Below are 6,053 nucleotides of genomic sequence, written 5' to 3'. Positions count from 1 at the left end.
TGCGGCCCGGGGTCGCTTGGTTTTCAAGTTTTGCTCGGGCCCTGTTCATAGTTACACATATCCCATTTGCAGAAGGGACTCTGGGTCATTTTTATTTTTCGGTGTAAAGAGGGCGACCCCCGCCTGGAAACGGGATCACAACTTGGCCACCTTTAGTTATAATTGTCGTCGGAGTGGAAATGGATCTCAGAGGAAGGGCCTTTAATGAGCATGGGGCACATCTCTGACGACACCTATAGAGAAACCGAGACCTTTAATAATAACAGCCACCAAACTTATTGTTTACTTAAATGCATTGCTAAGTACGTCACATGCATTATTCATATTCAGTCTTCACAGTTTTTACATCCCAGGAAATACAAGAAATTTAGAGAAAAAGTCTTTTGACACAGCTTGTAAGTGGTGGAAACAAGATTGGCAGGCAAGTCTGTGTGTCTCCAGAATAGCAGTGTCCAATAGAAATATATGGAAGTAAACATTTAAAATTTTCTAGTAGCCACATTAAAGTGAAAAACAACAGATAAAATTTATTTTATCAATATCTCTTACTTGACCCAATGTGTCCAAAATATTGTCATTTATATGGAAAAATTATTGAGATAATTTACATTCTTCTTTTGTACTAAGTACCTCTCAATTTGAACCAGCCGTTTTTCGTGTACTCTATAGTCACAAGTGGCCAGCAGCTACTGCGCTGGACAGCACTGGAGCCAGAGAGGATTTGCCCTCCCGTTTAATCACTTCCCCCAACTCCAGAGCAAGTAGTTTCAACTGCTTTAGTAAGGAAATCAAAGTTCTAGCTCAGTGGTTCTTGGTGGTTTTTGGTCTCAGGACCCCTTTATACGCTTATAAATTATAGAGAGTTTTGTTTAAGTGGATTATACCTAACTATACTTATACTATTAAAAATTAAAATTGAGGAATATGGAGAATCCTGACTCATACACTGGGTTTCACACTTTCCTTGCTGTAAACATAATAATTGAAACCGCTTGCCAAACACTTGCTAGCGGCTAGATCCCTGTGCTAAGTACCTACGTGCGCTGTCCTATTTCATCCTCTCAACAACCCCACCAAGTAGGTTCTATTAAAATCTCCACTTCAGGGGCTTCCCTGGTGGTGCAGTGGTTGAGAATCTGCCTGCCAATGCAGGGAACACGGGTTCGAGCCCTGGTCCGGGAAGATCCCACATGCTGCGGAACGACTAAGCCCGTGTGCCACAACTACTGAAGCCCACGTGCCTAGACCCTGTGCGCCACAACAAGAGAAGCCACCGCAATGAGAGGCCTGTGCACTGCAACAAAGAGTAGCCCCCGCTCGCCACAACTAGAGAAGGCCCACGCACAGCAACGAAGACCCAACACAGCCAAAAATAAAAACAAATAATTATTTTTTTAAAAAGATGACTTGCTAGAAAGTTGTGTTACATGTGCATAAAGTGTAATGTATTAAAAAGAAATCTCCACTTCACAGAAGAGGAAAGCCCAGAGAAGTAAAATGACTTGGCCAAGGTCACACAACTGGTTTGTGACCGGACAGGATGTCAGGCAGATCTGTGTGGATCTAAGGTCTGTGTCTTAGGCTGGACACTTCTGCCTCAGACTTGAGTCCATCAAGATGGGACCATTACTACCCCACACTGTGATCAGTACTCCACATTGTGTTGGTTTCAAGTACCCACTTGGGCACATGGTCTTGATTCCAGCTGGGGTAGTTAGGAAGGAAGCATAACTGGTTCTTACACCTTTGAAAAGATGCTCCACCTTACTTGGTAATGAAAGAAATGCAAATTAAAACTCCAATCAGAAAACATTTTTTTCCACCCATCAGATTGACAAAGCATGAAAAATACAATACACAGTGATGGTAAGTATATGGGGAAACAGACACTCTTGGGCATCCCTGTGCGAGAGTAAATGGGTGCCATCTTCACCCTGGGCAATTTGGACTATTTACAAAAATGACAAATCTGCATACTCTGTGACCTACATATTTATCACACACACATAAGAATGAAGATATGTATTGCAGCATTGTTGCTAGTAATAAAAGACTAGAAGCATCTAAATACCTAGAAAAATTATAGTAATCCCGTGTAGTGGAGTACTATGTGCTATGAAAATAATGCACCAGCTCTTGTGTACTAATAAGGGAGATTCTAAGATGTGTTGTTAAGGGAAAACAGTAAGGGGCAGGGCAATGGAAGAGAATGCTATTATTTGTGTGAGAATAAGATTCAGTGTTTATAAATATAGAGATAATTAAGAGACTGGGGAACTGCTGGCCTCTGGTAAGGGAACTGTGTGACTGAGGCCACCTTTTGTCCTTTGAGAATTTTGTGCTATGTGCATGAATTATTATTCAAAAAAATAATTTAAAATTTTAAACTTGAAAAGCATCATCAAAACACAGGGGAAATATAGCATCAAAATTGTTACTCCTTCTGGTAAAAAATGCTCATTAGAAGCTCATGAAAAGTGAAAAAACAGGCCACCTAATAGGATAAATATGATTCCAAATTTGTAAGAAGACGACTGTGTATGTGTCCCTGCATCAAAAAATGGCTGGAAAGCTATACCCCCCAAATGGTAACTCTGGTTATCTCTTTGTGGTAGATTAGTAGTAAGTTTTAGTTTCTTCTGAATGCTTTTCTATGTTATCTGAGTTTCTACCATGATCATTTATTTCTTTCATAATTAGAAACATTTTTAAGAGATGACTATATAAGTCTATCTTTCTTTATGCAGTAGTTCTGAATTGTTGCAGCCTTTGTAACTCAAACCCTCCTTTTCTGATTGATCTCCAATCTCCAGAGAGATCCTAAAATCAGCTTTTAAGCTTGCTTTACCTCTCAGATCCTCACAATAAACCCGCCTTTAAGCCTTCTTGGGAGCTCTTCAATATAAATCCTTTATAAAAATAATTGATTTGCAATAAGTAATTGTGGGAATTATTACCTAATTTATATGGTTGATCAGTTCATATTTCACATACATTCGTGTTCTTAAATCAGCAAGCCCATGCAAGTTTCCAAGAACTTGGATATGGTTTTTTGCATGTCTCCTCCTATTTGATGTTACTTTTTATGTTGTCAAACAGTGCCTGGATTCCTTTTTTACTTTCCAGTAAGAATGAGATTAGCTTAAACGTCACTTCCTCCTGTTCAGACAGAAGCCCTGTAAGACTTTAGCCCATTGCTTCCCAGAACATCTGATCATAACATCTTAAAAGTCACAATTATTTATTTTTCTAATCAGGAAGGACCTTAACCGAAGAGGCCATGAGAGGCCAGCTCATCTGACTCGTGAGGAAACTGAGGCCCAGAAGAGTTAATCGATAACAGAATTAACTTCTGCCATCAATTAAACTAGTCACCCCATTTCCTGGCAGAGACTCTTGTGTTTTTTCTCTACTGTCTTTTCTGAGAGTTTCAAACATGGGGAACAATACAGAAGGGAAGCTGAGTGTAGTAGCCAGCCTCCAAGATATGCCCCAAAGACCCCCTTATATTTGATGTGATCCCACATCAAATAAGGCTGACATGTGTAACCAAAAGATTATTGTGATAAGGACAGTATGTAAATTTCAAGGCCAGGTCATAAAAGACATTCTCACATCAACTTTGCTTTCTCTTGGACCACTTGCTTTGGGAGAAGCCACTGACCAAATTAGCTGTGAAGATGCTCAGGAGAGGATCTTCTTATGGAGAAGTCTACTTGTCAAAGAACTGAGGCCTCCTGCCAACAGTCATCACCAACTTACCAACCATGTGAGTCCGCCATCTTGAAAGTGGACCTTCCTGTCTCATTCGAGTCTTCATATGAGACTGCAGCCCTGGCTGATATCTGTCTGCAACCTCATGAGAGACCCTGAGCTACAACCACCCAGATAACCTGCTTTTGGATTCCCGACCTACAGAAACTGTGCAAGATAATAATTGTTAATATTTTTCAAAGATGCTAAGTTTTGGGGTAATTTGTTATGCAGCTATAGATAACTAAGACACTAGGAGCAATGTTCCTCAAAATGTGGGCCTTACACAGCTTAGCTCAAAAATCCCCTGACTTCCTGGTTAAAAGTGTAGGCTCCTGGCTCCATCCCAGCCAAATGGATCAGAATGTATCAGTGTGATGCCCATACATCTGCATTTTGACAAGCTTCAGCTATTTGGATAGCATCCTAAATTTTTTTGGCCATATCCAGATGTCACCTTTACTTTTAATTTAATTTTCTTTTTGTCTGTAGAAGTCACTTTATTTTCTTTTCATTTTATTTTTTTATTGGCGTATAATTGCTTTACAATGTTGTGTTAGTTTCTGCTGTACAATGAAGTAAATCAGCTGTATGTATACATATATCCCCTCCCTCTTGAACCTCCCTCACATTGCCCCCATCCCACCCATCCAGGTCATCACAGAGCACCGAGCTGAGCTTCCTGTGCTTTATAGCAGGTTCCCACTAGCTACCTATTTTATGCATGGTAGTGTATATATGTCCATCCTAATCTCCCAATTTGTTTAATTAGTTTAGTTTTTTTATCTATATCACAAATATTTTTAAATTTCTTTTGGTTTTAGATTGTTTTCACATTTGGAAAAAACCATATTTTTCTAATATACATAAAAATAAGTATCTGTATTTGATCATTTAAGTAGGCTAAATGTTTATCCCATGTATCACCTAAAGTCATCTCCATTACACTCAAAAGTAAACACTCTATACTTGGTAGAACACTGAGACAGCGGAACAGAGGTCATTTGGAAATGATGAGAGTTACAGCACCCCACATGTTCTCTGGAACTGGACCAGTTCTAAGCGCTGGCATCTGTAGCATCTCCTTCCATTCTCACCACACTCTTGGACAGCAGGCAGGGTAATGTATGATTAGTGCCACTTTTACAGATGAGAACACAGCCACATGGAGGTGGAGAGGCCGGTCTAAGGTCACAATGCTTGAATGCAAGCCCTGTCTCCTGTCTTCCTGCTCAAACTTTTTTGCAAGATACACTATTCCTCCGTGGCCAATAACCCATAGAGATCTAGAGAAAGGGAAGGACACCTAAAAATATAGAGGGAATACTATTGTGAACGAATGTTACAAAACACACAAATTTACTGGAACTGGATCATAGACCTAAGTGTAAAAGCGAAAACGATAAAACTCTCTGAGGAGTTTTTTCATAGGAGAAAAATCTTTGCAACCTTGGGGTAAACAAAGATTTCTTATGTCACAAAAAACACAAATCATAAAAGAAAAACAATCTGATAACCTCAATCTTATCAAAATTTAAATTTTTCCTCTTTGAAAGATACTGTTAAGAAAATGAAAAAGTATGCCACAAATTTCAGAAAAATTTATAATACATATATCTAACAAAGACCTGTATCCATAACGTGTAAAGAACTCTTACAATTTAGTAAGAAGACACACAATTCCCCTCAAACAGTCAAGATATTTGGACAGACAAGACACTGCACAAAAAAGAGATATAAATGGCCAATAGGCACATGAAAATATGGTCAACATAATTTGTCATGAGAGAAAGAAAAATGAACACCACAATGCCATACCACTATACACCAATTAGAATGGTGACAGTTAAAGAAACTATCAATGCTGTGTGTTAGTGAGGATTTGGAGCAACTGGAATTCTCATACATCACTGACGGGAATGTAAAATGATACATACACTTTGGAAAGCCGGCAGTTTCCTATAAAGATAAACATAATCTTACCTCAATGACCCAGCCATTTCACTCTTCCCTATTTATTTATCCAAGAGAAATGAAAATGAAAATCTACACAAAGACTTGTACATGAATGTTCACAGCTACTTCATTCATAATAACTCCGAATTTAGAAAATCCAAAATGGTCATTAATTGATGAACAGGTAAATAAAATGTGGCATACCCATACAATAGACTATTACTCAGTGATAAGAATGCACTACTAAAACAACACAGTAACACTTAAGAATCTCAAAGCCATGCTGAGTGAAAGAAGTTGAGACACAAAAGAATATGTACTTTATGCTTCTGTTTATATAAATT

Source organism: Leucopleurus acutus, assembly GCF_964270905.1.
Source record: "Leucopleurus acutus genome assembly, chromosome: 13".
Classification (NCBI taxonomy): Eukaryota; Metazoa; Chordata; class Mammalia; order Artiodactyla; family Delphinidae; genus Leucopleurus; species Leucopleurus acutus.
Note: the sequence above shows the minus strand (reverse complement) of the source record.